The 19830-nt window shown below is 42.6% G+C and overlaps 1 protein-coding gene and 1 pseudogene across 1 annotated transcript in view; one reads left to right on the top strand and one right to left on the bottom strand.

Moving 5' to 3' along the window:
- Window positions 1-1096: 1096 nt before the first annotated feature.
- On the bottom strand, window positions 1097-7025 carry LOC110302378 (annotated as a pseudogene).
- Window positions 3544-19830, top strand: part of Filip1 (filamin A interacting protein 1) — a 195289-nt gene continuing 179002 nt past the window's right edge. Inside the window, exon 1 of the mRNA XM_021172494.2 lies at window positions 3544-3737. The gene's annotated coding sequence lies outside the window, so the exon portion shown is untranslated. The remainder of the gene's footprint in view (window positions 3738-19830) is intronic.

Below are 19830 nucleotides of genomic sequence, written 5' to 3'. Positions count from 1 at the left end.
GTACTTCACTTGGGAAAACCAAATTGAAAAAGGTCTCCTTCTTGCATGTTTGTCTTAACTTTCTTACCTATCAATTTGAGGACATAAAAAGGAATTGAAAAAACAAAGTGAGTATTGAGGAAAACTTCATCTATGCAAAGAAGAAACAAATTTCCACACTCATGTAAAGAGTGAATGGTGGCTGGAGAGATGACTCAGCAGTAAAGAGAGCTTGCTGCTCTTACAGAGGACCAGAGTTCTGTTCCAGGTACCCACTCACATGGCTCAAAACTGCCCATAAGTCTAGCTCTAGAGGATCCAACACCATCTTCTGGCCTCTGGGGTCACCCAGACACATGTAGCATGTTGTGAAATATAGTGGAGCGAGGGGGTACTGGGCAGGCCCATGCCAAAGTGTGCCCCTAAGAAATTGTGTCATGTAACAGGTCTGGTATAAAGGGGCAGTGAGGACCTGGAGAAGGGATAGAGGCAGATAGAATGGGGTCATGAGGGCAGAGAAACAGGGGTTGGGAGTGGGGTGGGGAGGTGGGCAGTGGGGGGTGCACAGAGAGAGAACACTGGGGGAGAGCGAGCAAGGAAGGGAGGGAGGGAGGGAGGGAGGGAGGGAGGGAGAGAGAGAGAGAGAGAGAGAGAGAGAGAGAGAGAGAGAGAGAGAGAGAGAGAGGTAGTCTTTTTATATGCAGCCCCACACCCAGCTGCTGGCACATGTGGCTGTGGGAAGTAATTAATTTCCTAAGTACTTGCTAGGCTCCTGAGAGGAACCTAGTGTAATTGCCTGAGCAGTAACTCAGGACAGAATGGACTCAGCACTGAATTCTATTAAACCTTTAAGAGCTAACATCAATCCTCCTACCAGTGTTGGTTCAACGTATACAAACAAATCAAGGATAATCTAGCACATAAACAGCAGAAATAATCACAGGCCATATCAATAGAAAAGGCACAGGTAGGAAAGAAATGGGGAAAGGAGATACCAAATTATTTCTATGAGGAGACTGTTGCGGGAATTAATAAAGAAGAACCATAAGTTCCCATGCTTCACGCAGCTACTCTCTGTCCCTGAGGTCATCCCGCTGCCTCTGCCTCTAGGCTAGCCTCAGCAGCGACCAGTCATGGTCTTCCCAGCTCCAGTTCGCTTGTCTTCTAGCCACCGTCCCTTCTCAGCCATAAACCCCCTGTGGTCAGGGCTCCCAAATCCCAGTAACCCTGTAAAACAAAACTCTTGAAGCTTATAATTATATAACCAGTCAGATTAATATACCAATAAATTCTCAATTCACAAAATGCCCACATAATAATCTCAGAGCCAATTGATAATGATACAAGCTGCCCACCTAGATTAGACAAGTTATCTCAATTATTCTATCCCTATATGATATTACAGCTACCTGTGGCTATTTAAAGCCACACGGAGGGCTGGCAAGATGGCTCAGCAGGTAACAGTACTGACTGCTCTTCCGAAGGTCCTGAGTTCAGATCTCAGCAACCGCATGGTGGCTCACAACCACCCGTAATGAGATCTGATGCCCTCTTCTGGTGTGTCTGAAGTCAGCTACAGTGTACTTATGTATAATAAATAAATCTTTGGGCCTGAGCGAGTGGGGTTGACCCGAGCGAGCAAAAACCAAAAAATTCTCTCTAAAATGATAAAAAATAAAGCCACATGGAATCTGAATTGTCCTGTTCGTCCTCCATTTTCCTCTTCTTCTCCTGTGTCGCTCCCGTCTCTGCAACTCTTAGCTCCGCCTCCCTTTTCCCTGTCCAATCACAGGCTTCTTGTTGTAATAATATTTACATTAATTGGACAGGGAAAATCTTGCTACAGCCGACTGTTGGATAGTGCTAGCACAAAAATAAAAATAAGAAAATAAAACAAAAACCAACCAACCACAACCACAACAACAACAAAAACAAAACCCCAAACCCTGTAGACCAGTGGAAGAGAGAACTCAGAAGTAAACCCACATGATAACAGCTACCTAATCTTTGGAGAAAGATTTTGCAAAACCATATATTGGACTAAGAGAGCCTCTTCCTCAAATGGTTCTGGGGAAGCTGGGCATCCACCTTAGAAGAATCACACTAGACCCCACCTCTCATTCCACATAAAAATCATTTTGAAATGGACCAAAACCTTAAAATAAGAGTTGAAAATGAAAATGCTAGAAGAAAACAGGTAAAATATAAAAGATATAGGCATAGGTAACGGCTTTCTGTAAAGGACTTCAATAGCACAAATACCCTCTCCAGAACTGACAAACAAGACACGTGGGATTAAGAAGTCTGGGCTGGAGAAATGGCTTGCACCCCAGCTTAGAGACCCATGTAGAACCATGTAAAAGGGAAGCTTAGAGACCCATCCAGAACCCATGTAAAAGGGAAGGAGAGAACTGACTCTACAAAGTTGTCCTCTGACCTTTCCATACACTCTCTATGTTCTCATGCTACACACACACACACACACACACACACACACACACACACACACACACACCAGTGAGCACCTGTGGCCAACCAGTGCACGTACTGTTGTGTGTTGATGATGCAGATCTCACGATCTATCTCAGAGATGAAGGCTCCTGGGTGCCTGCCAGGTCGCAGCGTGAGATCTGCCATGTTAATATAGAGGTAGACACCAAACTCGAACACACGCAGCACTTGCCGTTCTGTCAGACAAAGAAAGTCAAAAGGTTTCCCTAAAGATAGATATTGCCCTTTTCCAGGCAAATGACACAGTCCCAGGGGAGGGATCCCTTCTCATAAAGCTTTCCAAAAAGATTCTGTCAGTCAGCGAAAAAGCTGGGCTTGTCTGCCTGCATGATGACTACATCGAAGTGTTGGGGCCAATCAGGACCTAACAAGTACCGTGTGCCTTTGTCTACAAAGCTGAAGGGACTTTTTGTGATGAGGAACAACTGTTTATACACGGCTACCATGCAGCTCAAGACTGCAAATGTTTCATCCCCTCTCAGGATGTACTTTGCCGTGCCTCGCTCAATCCGTGGGTTCAGGAGGCCCTGCACATTCTGGGTACCATCTCTCACATTCTTGTAGAGGCAGGTGTATTTGGTCAAACTCCAGGCCGTGGCCCAGAAAGTAGTTTACCATGCAGGACAGCAGTGGCATCTCTGGTAATGAGATGTCCATGAATTGCTTGATGGATGGGCCCTTGCTGTAAAGCCGCGCATATGTTATAGTGGCAAATGCTGGGTGCCACCGTATAAGGTCAGTCACTTCATCCAGCTCAGGCTGGAGGTCTCTATAGGTTGTTTCCAGTTGTACATAATGAAAAGCATCAATTTTCATCAGAGAACTTTTCTAAGTGTCAAAGTGAAAAGGCCAAGGATGGCAAAGCTGGGGTCCTTGTCATTCTTCCGGATCCTCGTTGGGGATCTATCAGGATGTTCCGGGAGACACTGACGACCTCAGGGTGAACCACATCTGCATATTGCGTCAGTGTGCAGTCATAGTCAGAGCCACAGACTTCAAAGTTACTCTGACTGTTGTCACGGTTGGCGTAGATGGCTGCTAGGTTAAGGAGGCTGCAGACTTCGGGGCAGAATGTCATGCACCAAGCCTAGACATGTCCTGGTAACAAGTCCACACGTGCTTGCTGAGGTTCCCGCTGTCTGCGGGCACTAAGCCTGGGGTGTTGGAGCAGTGGGACCACTCCGGGACCCCGTAGGCCACAGTGAGGACTGGAGGGTGAGGACGAGGCCTTTGCACAGCAGCTAGAGGTGAGCTGCAGCCACAGTCTGGCACCCGCCACACCCCTGCCCTCTAACCCCGCTGCCCTCCGACTGGAAGATGAGATCTTAAGGGAGATTAGAGGGGGTAAAAGAGAGAGAGAGAATAATAGAATGCATGTGGCATGAAAGCAGAACGGAGACTGTGGGTAGAGGAGAGAGATTAGCAAAAGAAAGGAGGGAGGGAGTGGGGTGGGGGCGGGGAAGAGCAGTGGGACCGGCACACATAAGAACAAAATTTCTATGAAAATGCCATGAAGAAATTTGTTTCTGTCTTAACTTTTAAAAATTAGTCGAGGATTACTGGATTCTTTTTTGAGACAGGTCTCACGTTGCCTAGGGCAGCCTCAAACTCATCAGGTAGCCAGCATGACGTTGAATTTACAATCCTTATAATCTTGAGTGCTGGAATTACTGATGTGTGCCACCATGTCCCATTTTAGATATTACTATGTATTGAAGTCTAGAGTTTCATGCATGATAGGCGAGCATGCTACCAACTGAGCTATAGTCACATTTTGGATTTTCTAAAAAAAAAAAAATTATGTTATTTTTTAAAAGTTTTATTTGTTTTTTATGTGCATTGATGTTGTGCCTGCATGTCTGGGTGAGACTGCCATGAGGGTGCTGGGAACTGAACCAAGGACCTCTGGAAGAACAGCCAGTGCTCTTAACAACTGAGCCATCTCGCCAGCCCCTGGATTTTTTACTTTCAATGTTTTCATTATTAGAGAGTAATTGAGCATAGTAGAAAGGAACCACCTATGTATTTCAAAGCATGTGTTGTGCATGTAGTCATGTTGTGTGTTTTGGCATTCTATATAGCTTCTAAGCAGGTGTTCTATTGGGTATTTGTTATGTCAGGCTGATGGGCCATTGTCATAGCTGATAAAATCCTATGCTGCAGAGAGCAAGGTAGCCACCAGATGGCGCTCAAACACCAGCCACTGATGGACAAATGTATTCAGGTTAGAGCACTAGTGTGTGTTGGTGTAAACATCTATTTTTTTTTTTTCCTTTTGGAAAAGTCCTTAATTTTTAACCTCATATGTGAATGAACGCGAATATAGAAAAAAATCCATTATTAAAATGTATCTAAGGGAAAATAAAATTTCATCAGTTGTCTGTCGTGCTTTTTGCCCTCTTTCAGGCAGAAAATGAGATGGGGAAGGGGATTATGCGATGGTAGACTAGATACTTGAAAACATAACAATGCTGTCAGTAGTGGTCAGAACTCCCCCATGCAGAGAGCAACTGAGGACAGGACTGCTGTGCGGCTGAGATGCGCCTCCCCTGGAAGTGTCCCTGGAGGGCTTCTTCTTCACAGAGGCTGGCTAATTTACAAGCTTCTTCCAAAGTGTGGGAAACTAGGCTGTGATTCTTGCCTATAATTCCAGTCTCCGGACGCATAGGCAGGAAGATCGCCACAAACCCGAAGCCAGCCTGGTATTCGTACTGAGTTGTAGATCATCCAGTGCTACAGAGCAAGACCCTACCTCCAAAAGGGGCAGGGGACAAAAACCTACAAATACCAAAGAACCATAGCCCATCAGACACAAAGGCACCAGAGTGGTACTCAAAAGGAAAGGCACGGTGAGGTGGCACAGGCCCACCTGCAAGCTCAGTACTTAGAAGCCTGAGGCCGGAGAGTTGGGAATTTGAGGAGAGCTTGAATTGACCCTGTTTTTAAGAATGAAGGAAAGCAAAAGAAAGGGAAAGAGGAGGAAGGAAAAACCTCTTCTTGATAGAAGAATGACAATAACTGTAAAAGAATAATGTAATGAAAAAGTAACCATTGAAGCTGGACATGGTATAACCTTCATCCCAGCACTGAGGAGGCAGTAGGAGGAGGAATCCCAGACTACACAGGGCAACATAGTGAAACCTTGCATCAAAACAAAACAAAACAACCCCTCCCGAAAACAAACAAACAAACAAACAAACAAACAAAAATCAGAAAACAACAAAGAAGCCAGCAACCTCGCAAAATATGGAGAATTTGTGAACATGAGAATACACCAGTTTTCTAAGAAAATTATGCTTTTATTCTCACACAATTTTTTATTTGGAGAGTGGGGGGACAGGCGGGGGGAGGAGAACACTTGGTGGAGTTCAGAGGAGAGCCCTGTGGAGCCCATCTCTCCTTTGTGTGGGTTCTGTAGGTCAATCTCAGGTCACCAAGTTTGCTCATAGGTGCCTTTGCCCAGGAAGCAGACTCACAGACCCTAATCTTTAATACATACTTTATGATAGCTTCATCATACATTGAAGGAAAATTTGCAATTTCATTAAGGCAGTTAAAATCTTTTAGACTTATGTTGAATGAATAATACCACAAAATAGCTGAGATGATCATTTTAAAGCATAAAATTAAAATATAATTTTTGCTTATATTAAACTATATCTCTATTATAGTGTATCTCACATACACGCTGAAGAAGAGGGGACACACGTGCGTCAGCCAGCTTTGTTGATATAAAAATTCTGTGTTACTATTCTATGATTTATAACCTTAATTTTCCAGAAATATTCAGAGTATTTTGGATTTTTTTTTCCCTGAAAATCCAGCAGGACCTAACATTTGCTTGTAAATATCAAATGTGCGGAGCAGACCGAGAACTTCAGCCCTCCCCTCCCCCATGTGTTCACGGGCTGTCACTGCAGCACAGCAGAATGAGCACCTGTGTTAAGGCTCAGCTCGGCAGGTGTCGTCCTCAAGGAAAAGCGCTTAATCTTGAAAATTTAAAATAAGAATATGCTGCAGAAGGTTAAATGGGGGACGGAGGCTAAATAGGCAGATTTTAAAGGCAAAAGCTTTTTTAGTATGTAAATATTCATTATTTAATTAAAGTTTAAGTATCTTTATATATCTCATTGGACAGATGAAAATCATGATGTGTTTCTGGAGACTGACTAGGTCCTTTTAATCATGTGAAATTTGCATGTATACTACTTTAAGTTAGGTGAGTGTGTTCCAGCGTCATTACTTCTGCTTGTTAGTTGAGTGAGTGTGTAACCTGCACACCGTGTTTTAGTAGGAGTCTGTGTAAATAGGGGTCATTTGACTATAACTATATTAACTAAACTGTGTGTCTATTTAAGACATTCGGATGTCCGGCTTCTCTGACTCTCTGGTCTTCATCCATGTTCAGATTTAGCGTGATGCAGTGTTCCTTACAAAAATCTGCCATCAGTGAGGCTGGGAACCACGTAGGACACGGCTAAAGACAATTGGGCGTTAGCCTCCCCATGCCCAACAGACTCAGCTGAAGCCGACATGACCACGAGCGTCCTTTACCTCAAACAGCCAAAGCTTAAGATCTCATTACACAGTTGAGCTGATCTCAGGAGGAATGCAGTTTCCAGGGCTGAATGTGAGTGACAATGAGTGTTTTCTTGGGAATATAGTCTTTAAATTCTATTAGAAGATGCTAAGGCATAAACACAAAGCTGTCTCCCACCCTGTTAAGATGTTGACATGCTTTCGTGCTGTTTAAGAAATCATCTTTTGATGTGTATGTGTGTTTTGCCTGAAGGTATGTATATCACACGAGTACCTGGTACCCATGGAAGTCAGAAGACGGTGTTGGGTCCCCTGTGCTAGAGTTACAGGTAGTTCTGAGCCACAGTGTGGATGCTTGGAACAGAGCTAGGGTCATCTGGAAGGACAATAGGAATTCTCAACCACTGAGCTAGCTCTCCTGGCTCTGTGGTCATTATCTTAACACAGAGTATTCCCCAGGTGTGACAGGTTCACAGGGTTTTCCCAGCCAAGTTATTACCTTAAAATATGAAGTGTTGTATAGATGAAACTGTTAGTGCAGTACGGATAAAGATTTTTCCTGTCCTCTCAGAATACGTGTTTTTAAAAATATAAAACCAAAAAGCACAAGATAGGTAACTTTATCTCTTTAAGAAGTCTCTTTAAATTTTATTTGCTCACTAATCACTAAAATCCTAAAATGAAAATTCTTGGCCTTCCATAGACCCAGTCTAAATTCTTTGTTCAAATGCCTATATGAAGCTGTGCCCTTAATGCCTTATTATGGATTACTAACATCTCCACGTATAGTTAGTTACCTGTTCTATTCTCTCCACAATCTCAACAGGAAGTGCATAGAGCCAGGATCCTGTCTGGAGGAAGGGATGTGGATCATCTTAAGTAGGCTTGTTCAACAGAGTTAGCCCTGGCCAAGAGTTGACTGACTAAACAATGTAAAATAAAGTCGTGTTAGCAAATGTCCTGACCATGCCTCTTTCCCCCTTCCAGGCTTAAAAAAAGTTCTGCTAAACAAAAGCGTGATCAGAGAAGTTTTATTTAGTGCAATGTATCTAGGCTAACACAGTCATTTTTGTCTAAATTCCTATGAAACTGCCAGTATCGCCACTGACAGAGAGTTGCCGCCATAGAAAACGGAAAGCATCTACTTTTGGGGGGAGGGGATGTCCACTTGTTTTGGAGGGCGTAGAAACTTCTAGGAGTCACTGGCATTGTTTCTCATTCTGACTCGAAGTCTTGTCAAGTTAATTAACTTAGAAAATTAAATTTGTCCACTCATGGTATTAGCTAGTATAATGGTGGCTGGGACGGTGAATATAAAGGAGCTAAGGAAAATTAAGATCTGTGTTTTTCCAGTGTCTGCCTCTGATGCTCAGATTATCCTGAGAAGAATCAATTTAGGGGAGAAAAGGCTTGGTTTGACTTCCACAGGGATAGAGGAGTCCATTCTGGCAACAGGCAGAGAAGGCAGGAATCAGAGGCTGGCTGAGCACATAGAAGCTGGCTGAGCATCCTGCATCCAAACATGGGGATCGGAGCGGAAAGCAAGTACGCTGGGCTCTAAAGCCTTTGAGTTCACCCTCAGCCACATTCTTCCTTCAGGAAGGCTCCACCACCTCTTAAAGTTTCCTTAACTTCTCCAGACTTCACCACCAGCTGGGACCAGATGTGCAAACACCAGAGGACTGACAGGCTACCACATCTGCCCATGTGGCAAGTTAAAACAGACATTCAAAAACAAAAACAAAAACAAAAAACACTGAATAAAATCACCTTCAGGCTAAGGTCTAAGATGCCCATGAAACAAATGAATTTTATATGTAGGCTTGGGTTCTGCCCTCCAAATATCTCATTACATATATATGAATATTCCAAAAAGAAAAAAGAAAACCCTGAAATCTTTAGTCACAGCATTTCAGAGTAGAGATAACCAACCTGCATTAAAAAACAAACTTTAGCTGGGCATGGTGGCGCACGCCTTTAATCCCAGCACTCGGGAGGCAGAGGCAGGCAGATTTCTGAGTTCAAGGCCAGCCTGGTCTACAAAGTGAGTTCCAGGACAGCCAGGACTACACAGAGAAACCCTGTCTCGAAAAAACAAAACAAAAAACAAACAAACAAAAAAACTTTAAAGAAACACATAACTTTTCCTTCATAACATGTTTCCTCTTCCAGGTTTGTCATTCTAAGGCTAAGCCACTGTACCTGACACCCTGTGTACAGTGGTGAAAGAATAAAAGGTCTGCATACAATGATCTGGATCTGCAGGGCAGATCAGCTCCACATGGCGATTCAGAGACCTGGGTTCCGTCTACCTTGCTGCATCTACCAGGACAATGCTTGTGTATTGCTGGGACAGATACAATGTCCCATATGGAAGATTCAGTCAGTGGGAAGGAGAAGAGAACAGAGAGGAACCTGTTCTTGTTATCTCGAGCTTAGATCTCGAGTGGCACACAAGACTTCTAGAGGCAGGTGGATCTCTGAGTTCGAGGCCAGCCTGGTCTACAGAGTGAGTTTCAGGACAGCCAGGACTACACAGAGAAACCCTGTCTCAAAAAACCAAAAGAAGGAGAAAGAGGAGGAGGAGAAGGAGAAAGAGAAAAAGAAAAAGAAAAAGGAGAAAAAGAAGAAAAAAAAAAGAAAAAGAGAAAGAGAAAGAAAAAGAAAAAGAAAAAGAAAAAGAAAAAGAAAAAGCCTTCTCTTTAGAAGGACAGACCTTAGTCACAGAGCTGTGTGCAATTGCAATGAATTTGGGGAGTATTAGTTAGCTAGGTAACAGAATGCGTAACAAAACTGAGCTAGGCTTTGGGCAAACAACAGTCACTCTGAACCACTTTGTTGTATGTTGTTCTGTAGCATCTACTTCAGGCTTGGATCAGGTTCTTATAAATCTTACTCCAGAAGGAGGGACAGTATGAACCTGTCACCTTGCCAGGCATCCTCCCACTAAAGTCAAGGTCCATAGCTACTTATGTACTCGTGGAGACTCTAGGCTTCTACTCCTCTTTCGTCCTCACCCAACCACATTCTTGCCAAGAAATGCAACTACTCCACACATATTTTTGTGTATTTGTATGTCTTAACGGTTTAAATGGTTAGAGGAAGTATTCAGATAGAGGCTTGCCTAATTTCCCCCTTCCTCTACTCAACAGAATAGCTTCTGTTGTTTCATTGAAAAAAAAAAAGAAAGAAAAAAAAAGAGGTGCACCAAGAGTGAAGGCACTTTAGGGTGTCCCATGCTTCCAAACACAGTAATCTCATTAAGTCAGAACCTGACCTGCCAGGAAGGGTGAGGAGGATCAGGAATCAGAAGCCACCTTCGTGAGTTCCAGGACAGCCTTGCTGGTATAAGATTTTTCCTCGAAACACAAGAACAAAAACTTCAATGTTTGAAGGTCTTCAATATATGCACATAGTCTATTTTTTAGAGCTATAACCCTAATATATTATCTAAATATATACTTTAATCAGATACTGCTTGCCCACCCTATATTTAAGTAAACGAGATGGTGAATAAAGATCTTCAAGAATGTGGGCCTTCAATAGAACATTATAGGTTTGATGGGGGTCTTACGTTTCCCAGGAGAGGAGTCATGTGAACTGCAAGGCTAAAGGATATTCAGATATCTGGAAAACATTATTTCTCATTGTCTTTGAGAGGCTGTTTCTGGAAGAGATTAGCATTTAAGTCAGTAAAATGTAAAGGAGATCTCCCTCAGCCCGCGTGGGTGGGCACCATCTCATATAATGAGGCCCCCGTAGAGACAAAGCTCAGGGGAAGCCCCTCCCCTCAACTAGAGCGTCCATCTTTTCCTTCCAGAAAATGCTCCTAGCTCTCAGAACTTGGACCTGGGCCAGGCTTACAGTATTTCTTTCCCACTATTTAGCTCTTAGAACTAGGGATTGAATTACATCCCCATCTTTTCCAGTTCTCTACCTCAGTCAGCAAATCAGAGATGTCCCTGCTTCTATAATTCTATGGACCAATTTTCATAGTAATGTCTTCATTCCCTTCTCTCACCTATGAATCTACTATCTGCCTATTGTCCATCTATTTATCTATCTGTCTATCTATCTATCTATCTATCTATCTATCTATCTATCTATCTATCTACCTACCTATCTCATCTTATGTAACTGGTTTATGTAATTGGCTCTAATTTTCTTTAGAATTGTATTTCAGGATTGTGATTTTTAATCAGTTATGGGATACTAGTGATAGACCTGCAGTCTACAGCCATAGAGGAATGTGTGGTTCACGGCTTGCTGTTCTGATGGAGGACAGACCCTCTTGTTTAGACAACAGTTTGTATGTGGCACCACCTTGTGAGCAACCAAATGATTTTTAGGCAAGTGACTTATAAGATGTTGTTTTAGGTCCTTTGTCTTCAGTTAATATGTGATGTATAAAAGTTTGGGATGGTTGAGATTTTAATGTATAATATATATTTGAATATTTTCTTGGTGTGTATTAATCACTATATATTTTCTGTTATAATTGTGCATAATTGAAAACTGGCTAGTTTCCATTTTATGTATGTCATATATCTTTGTCTGTATCACTGATTTATCCAGACCCTTCAGAGAAGGATTCTCTGCCTTAAAAGCTCCTGCATTGAATACAAGTGCTTCTGGCTCTTTATCATTACATTATTTTATTTTGCTCTGATTACAAGTTGGCTAAATTCTGATTATGTTTGTGAAATCCACTAGATGATATTTGTAGAAGTGAGACATAACATAATTCTTCCCATGCCCAAGAAAAAGCCTTGATCATGGTGCACAAGGGCTGTATGATACTAATGATTTATTCTTTTATTTCTGTGGCTTTTTTTCTTTAAAGACAAGGTCTATGTAGCTCAGTCTGGCCTTTATCAAACTCTTTATCTAGCCAAGGATGACTTTGAACTTCTGATTCACTATATATGACCTACACGTTCTTGGTAAGCTGAATCAACAGCTGCCATTCATAAGACAGTCAGAATCGTTAGACTTCAGAAACTGAAGGCAACTTCCACAGCTCTAAAAGCCTTGTTCTCAATGTTGTATGGTTCTGTGATTTCTTTTTTAACTACGGAGAGGCCAAAAACTATTATCTATCATATTTCCACTTAGGGCTTTGATTGCTCTTTAGAGTTCCTCAAACTGAACTGTGAGTCCTTAATGTTTTAGAGTGGTATGAAATGCTTTTCCAATAGCCAGCAGGGATTGTCAACTTCCTGATGCATTTTAATGGGCTTGCCATTGGATTTATTATATTTAATGGTGCTAGGCAATAGCAACAAAATGTATATTGTTACTCTGCTTTTGAGTAAGTCTAACCAGAACTTCTATACAGCAATGTGCAGTTTCCAAACAGTAGTGAACAAGCGTACAAATGCAGAGAGTTCAGGCCATGCAGATACCAAGAAAAAGCCAGGTGGAGTTTCCCAGGAAAGGTTTTATTTCACTTTAATGATTAATAAACTGAAAGCAAATGTCAGAGCTTCTCTGAAATGTTCATAATGAACAATTGGAGGACAACTGCCTTTCAAAGACTACAAAATATCTACAAGCAGGATCGCATAGTGGATGGAGAGGGCAAATCTCATCACCCCATCCCACACACGTACCCATGTTATTCAGAAAGGAATAAAAGACTAAGTTCAACATGCTACAAACATTTCTATTCATCCATTAAACTATTCTCTTTAAACGTGAATCCCAGAGTTTCCAAGATAGCTTCTGGGGAATTTGTGTTACACAATTGCATATTCCCAGAAATAGAGCTGCTATTACACATTCAGCTTCGATGGGACTTAACAAAAGGAAATTGCACAGGAGTACAGCTAGTTCTATAAAATATCTCTAGCTACTTCACCCTAAGGACAACAAGTTTATGAGGTCACAGAAGGGCAGAGGACCCGCCCGGCTCAGTGGCTGAGAGCTCTTACTGCTTTTGCAGAGAACCCAGGTCTGGTCGCCAGCACTCCTGTTGGAAGTTCAGAACCACCGATAGCTCCAGGAGGATTTGCAGCCTTGGGCATCTGGAGGAACCTGCACTCTGTGCATATACCTCTCCACAGACACACATACTTAAATATCATGAAAACTACATCTGTTTTTAAAAGACACCACATAGAAGCTGGGCCTGGTGGTAGATAACTGTAAATCTCAGCACTTGCTGTGAGTTTGAGGTTATCCCCAAACAAAAGTTCTAGGTTTGTCTTGGCCAGAGTAAGATGGCATCTGAAACCAACCAAACAACAAAAAAGACTCTGTCAAAAATATTAGTTTTGAATATTATTTTCCTGTTGACAGAATATGAGTAAGGATGGATAGCTTCTAATATGTTAACAGAAACACATGATTTATTTCCATCCCTCTCCTTTACATTGCTTCTCATTTATACATTCCTTGAAGGCTGCCCGGCAGATTTCTACAGTCCTCCTACCTCAAGTGTTGAGATTACAGGCATGGGCACCATATTCCCCAACAGATTTTTGCAGTGAGTCTTGAAGGATATATGGTCCAAGAACAGGAAGGAAGACCATGAGTCTCTTTAGCAAGGCAACAAGATTGAACGCCTGGCTTTGAGGGAACAGGACCATTGTTTCCACCTCCTTTGATGTGGATTTTCTTTGTCAAAGGGAAAGTCTGGGCAACTTTCTCGAAGCTGGAACTCTCCCATAGGGAAGAGGGGGCACTGCCTTTCCTCTGGCGCTTAGAAAATTTCCTGTCTGGGCATTGGCCTGAGCAGCAAGAGATGTATTAAACAGCTCTGTAGAAAGGCATATTGATTTTGTATGTGAAAGACTGGGTGACCCTCCCCAAACAATCCAGGCTTTATTCGTAACAAAGTGACCTTGACGATGCATTGTGACCAGGAGGTATTCTCAAGGATTAACGTTCTGTGTTGGATTTCTCCTTATCCCTGCACATTAAAAAGGACCCAGGCGTTCTCAAAATTTCTGGAGGGGAACTTGCAACCGAGCAGTTGCTAGCGGAGTTCAGTCGTCCTGTTCTCTATTCCCACTGGACACTGTCACTGGTCCTGTTCTCTATTCCCACTGGACGCTGTTCTGCTGGGAAAGGTTGTGAGTTTGGGATTCAAGGGAAAAACAGAGGTGAATTGTCTCTTGAGATAGGGTGTTTACTGGAAGAGGTAAAATCACCACAGACAAAGAACAGCAGTATGGCATTGGCTCTGAGTGGAGTTCAGGTATGTGGTACAATGTATGTGTGAGTCTCTTTCTCTAGGGGTCAGCAAAGGGTCACGTTTCAAGCCCTGTGACTGATGAGTCAGGCTACGTCTGAATCAGCTATGAGGCTGGGGAGGGCAAGCATGTAGACAAACAAGCTACTTTCGTTGTGTAAACCAACTAAATGTCGAAATTCAGCCAAAATAGAGAAACTTTACAAAATACAGAGGGCTGTGGGTCAGATCAAGGTCTAAGAGTGTTCTGCATCACTGGGCTCAAGCTTTCCGAACCTCTCCAGCACTTCGGACTCCGTTGCCATCTTTGCTGTTTCCTGAAGGTTCTGTGATCTCCCACGATGCAGCCCATTGGCAGATTATTGCTTCAGCCAGAATTCCTCTGTCCATCTGCAATTTGCATAGCCGTTTTTCCATTTCTGTGGAATGACAGAAATTAAAGTAGAGTTTCTCTTGCAGATGTCTTCAACTAGTGCTCAGGTACCCTAGTGAGCAAGGGCTGAACCAAGACAGTGATGGTTATTTAATATCAGCTGTTATCTGGGAAATGTAATCTCAGGACAGAAAGACCTGAGACACCAAGGAAGTGCAGAAGGATGGAGGGTGGGAGCCCTGTGGTGGGACAACTTCCAGGGTCATCCGTGAAGAGACACAACTCTTACACGGTTCTGAGCATCTGAAAGATATTTTCATCTGCCTGGATGTAGTAACCTCAGGAGGATCCAGAGTCCAGATATTGACAAAGTCTGTCTCGAAAGCAGACAGACGGACAGACAAAAATCCAGTACCGCAGAGGGGGAGAGGTGGGATGATGCGGGGAAACTGGATAAGGAGATGAGTGTAGACAGATCGTGTTTTGCTTTCTACAAGAATGAAATGCTCAAAAATAAGTAAAATTTAAAAAACAAACCAAAACGAAAGCCAACATTTCTTTGTCTTCTACTAGGTGTTCTGACCACTTACCAAGGAGGAATTCCCTACAACAGTGTCTTGCACGGGGAGCATGGTGATGCTTATGAGGTCACCAAACTTGCTGAAATCTGGCTGTGAGAAGGGATGCTAGTGTTACCCACCCCATAAAAACTAAAGCAAGGTCGGCAGGCATCCTTCTTGATCTCTTGTCTTCATCATTGTAATTCTTCCTTTAGTACAAAGATCCCAATGCTATCCAGAGATTTGAGCTTGAGATTCGAATCTTGTTTGTGTGTGTGTGTGTGTGTGTGTGTGTGCACATGTGTGTGAGTGAGTGTGTGTGAGTATGCACATGTGTGTGGGTGTATGTAAGTATGCATGTGTGTGAATACTTGTGTTTATGTGTGTGTGTGTGTGTACTTGGGTGTGTGTGTATGAGTGTGAGTCAGTACATGTGTGTGTGAGTGTATGTGCACATGTGTGTTAGTGAGTGTGTGTGTGTGTGTGTGTGTGTGAGTGTGCACCTGTGTGTGTATGTGCACAAATGTGGGGGGTGTGAGTGTAAGTCAGTGCATGTGTGAGTGAGTTTATGTGCACATGTGTGTGTAGGAGTATGAGTGTGAGTCAGTACATGTGTGTGTGACTGTATGTGCACATGTGTGTATGTGCACGTGTGTGTTAGTGAGTGTGTGTGAGTGTGCACCTGTGTGTGGGTGTGTTTAAGTATGCATGTGTGTGTGAGTGCTTATGTGTGTGTATATGTGCACATATATGTGTGGGGTGTGGGTGTAAGTCAGTGCATGTGTGTATATGTGTATGAGTGTGTGCATATGTGTGTATGTGTGTGCATGTGCACATGTGTGAGTGTATGTGCACATGTGTGTGTAAGTATGCATGTGTGTGTTGTGTAAGTGTGCATGTGTGTGTGTGAGTGCTTGTGTTTATGTTTGTGTGCACACATGTTGGGCATATGAGTGTGTGTGTGTGTGTGTGTGTGTGTGTGAGTGTGTGAGTATGAGTGTGTACTGCTAGAACAGAACTCAGGGCTTCATTTGCTGGCCTTTATTTCTCATAGAATCCTGTGCTATTTTAGAGCAGAGTAAATGTTTCTGCACTTATTTAGTTTATTTATGTTAAAAAGAACTACAGATATCACTAGCTTGTTTGACTGCACGAGCTAGGGGCAGAAGCAGGACGATCACTGCAAATTTGAGGCAAACATGGACTACATAGTGAGTTCCAGAAAAGAGGATAAGCAACAAAACTCCATCACAAAAAGCCACCCAACTGTGCCTGGTGCGGGCGGTGCACGCCTTTAATCCTGGCACCAGGGAAGCAGAGGCAGACCAGTCTGGTCTATATAGCAAGTTCCAGGCCAGACAGAGCTATGTAGGGAGACCCTGTCTCAAACAAGCAAACAAACAACAACCAAACCCACCATTGAAATCACCACTACCAACAAAAACTCCCAACACCCTCCCCCACTCACATCTAAGTTTACTAAAACAAAACAAAACAAAACAAAATAAAACAAACAAACAAAAATTAAGATGGATAGTAAACTTTTTTTTTCTTAAAAATTCCCCAACCTTAAAGCTAAAAGTAATTTTAAAATCTCTATATTGCTTAACATTTCCCCTCCTTGATGGTGGTATTAGGGATCAAACTGGGGTTTCATCCATGCCAGGTAAGACCTCTACCTTCAAGTCCTAGCTGCAACTTCCTATTTGTATATCTTGTGGTTCTTAATGGTTTTTAATGTCTCTGTCTCATTATCGCTGTCAGACTCCAAACTCTTGTTGGTCATTTTGTCTGATTATTATTATTACTACTTTAGTCCTCTAGTGCAAAGTTCATCAGCCCACGCACTACTGATATTTTGGGCAGCGTAATTCCTCTCTGGGGGCAGTCCTAGCACTGGATGCCAACCCAACCCTCCATGTGAAATATGCTTCCGGACATTGCCAAGTAGCTTCTGGATGGTGAGGTTTCTCTCGACTCAGAAGCACTTCATCTGAGAGCCTTGCATTAAGTTAGTGTTCACACCTATTATGACGTAATTTCTAAAGCAGATTTTAGTTGAATCTCGCAAAAAGACAATGTGGGATTTTCGTTGTTTTAGCGGAAGCTGATCCGGTGTTGGATTTGTCCTGTCAGCGAATCTGGGCTGACACTGAGTTGAGCTGTGTTCCTGACTCCACTCACTGTGAGCCTCTCCTCAAGGCGGGTTCTCTCGTTCTCATCCACTTATTTAAGTATCAGAAGCTGTACAGTGTCGGTGTGCGGATAAAGCCTCTTCGCTTCCATAATGTGTAGATTTATTTTCTGACACACGTCGTGGGTCAATTTACACTCGGATGCACTCGTTTTACAGATGACTGGATTTCCAAGCATTCAGAGACACAAAAGAATCAAATAGTATTTTTTTTTAGAGGGAGGTGGAGGAATAAACAAGAAAAATTTGGCCCTGAAACTGTAACATACTTTTCTTCTTTAGCAAAGCTACAGATAATTAAGTCAGCGACTTTAAAAAAAAGGAAACATTTGTCCTTTCTTATATTCGTGTATTTGACAGTGTTTTCAACAGTTTAGAATTATGTAGAAAGACCTAAGCAGTGAAACATGCTTTGCAAACAAAGATGTTTATGTTAAAAACAAAGTTTATAACAAGTAACACATTTTAGGTAATGAAAATTGGCTGGCCTGAATCTATAGGTCGCTGTCCACGTGGCCCTCTCCTGCTGCTTCCTTAAGCTCAGGGCACTGGTGTCCTGTCACCCACAAGAACACAACTAGAAGCAGAGGCTGTGAGAGGAGGGGAGAGAGCCCCAGAGGTAAAACTCTGGGAAATATCTGGGGAAATATCATCGCACTAGTGGGGTCTTTGTAACCACATGACATATTAATATAGTGATGTCATGTTCTAGCTCTTAGTAAGAAAAGGAAAAGGAATGTCTCATCCTCCTAAGGTCAACTGCAGCAGAATGACCACACCCTTCCCTTAGGTAAACCCCAAAGGAGAAAATATGCCCTCCCACACCATGCACAATTTCTGTGTAGATCCCATACATGGCTCATGGCTTAGAAGAAAATGTCACAGTAGGAGCCATGGCAGAAATGCACAGGGGAGGTGAGAATTAAGACATTGGAGATAAAAGAGCAGAAAACCTACACTCTGTGGCCATCTAAGGAAGCTTAGTTTGTTGAAAGAAAAAAAAAAAAACCTCAAAAACTGTAAGATAACCTTTTCGTTTTTTTTTCCTGCGAGCAAATGGTTGGGAGGATAAACCTGGCTTCTCGGTGCCAGCTGATAATTCCTGTACGTGGGAGGCAGAGACTAGCCAGAGGAATACAGCAAGATTACCTCAGACAACAGAAGTACCCAATAAGAGAGGGATAAGTTAGTGAACTTGAATCCAGACCCACACCAGGGAAAAATATTGATATTCATTTTCTTAATTACATTATTCAGAGGCAAACTCATTGAAATCCTGAGTAGTAACAAGAAAGGTAAGCTATGTTGTGTGAGGCCTTGCTTTTTAGAGACAGGTTCACCTTATGTGGTTTAGCCTGGCCTGGAGCTGGAATTGTGCTTTAGCCTCCTGGGTGTGGGAATAACAGACAAGAGCCACACCTGGCCTAAGTATGAACCTTTATGTTAAATACTGACAAATTCCCCAGTGAGAAATAAGTGATCTTTTCTCTCATCATGAAGTATAGTGAATATATGGAGTTTAGAAGCTTAGAGAGCCCTGGAGAGATATCCATCTTCTGTTCTTGTTATGGTACGTGTACTTCAGATATATACCACCCCACCCCAGCACTTTCAGGGATTTCTATAGAAACACTGTGCACACACAGAAAAGGCATATATGTTTGTTCCTAACTCCTCATGGATGCCACAGTCACCTGTTTGATTGTGTTTTCTTACCCACCACTCTCACCCACCTTTCAGTGCAGTTCTTTCCAATTCACTAAATAACTCGATAATCTCCTGTATTGTTATTTTAATTTTATGTGTATGTGTTAATGCATGCACGCACAAATGTGCATTTGGGCATGCACACATTTGAGTGTGTGTATGTGTGTGAGTTCAGAGTACAACTTGCAGAAGCCTGTTGACTTTTTGCACCATGTGGATTCTGGGTATCAAACTCAAGTCTTCATGTTTGCCCAGCAAACATTTTACAATTTGAGTTATCTCTCCAGGCCTAAAAAAATCATATTTTTGAGATAGGGTCTCATGTATCCCAGGCTGGCTTGGAACTCACTATTTAGCCTAGGATGGTGTTGACCTTCACATATCTCTGCCTCCTAAATGCTAGGATTAAAGGTATGTAGCACAGGTGTGTGTGTGTGTGTGTGTGTGTGTGTGTGTGTGTGTGTGTGTGTGAATGCACATTAAGCTACATCCTCAGCCTGTACTGTTTTTTTTTTTTTAAGAAGCATCTGGAAACTCATGATTATAGAGACCAACTTTGTTTTAAAATGTTTACTGTTCTGTAGTTTTTATTTACTTTTTTATTGCCTCACTCTACTGAGTGATTCTAACGTCCATGTGTCTGTTTGTATTATACTTAGTTAGCACAAGGCTTTAAGAGAACCTTCTCGAGCCGGGCGTGGTGGCGCACGCCTTTAATCCCAGCACTCGGGAGGCAGAGGCAGGCGGATTTCTGAGTTTGAGGCCAGCCTGG

Source organism: Mus caroli, chromosome 9 (assembly GCF_900094665.2).
Source record: "Mus caroli chromosome 9, CAROLI_EIJ_v1.1, whole genome shotgun sequence".
NCBI lineage: Eukaryota > Metazoa > Chordata > Mammalia > Rodentia > Muridae > Mus > Mus caroli.
The sequence above is the reverse complement of the archived record's forward strand: the minus strand, read 5'-3'. Positions and strand labels throughout refer to the sequence as shown.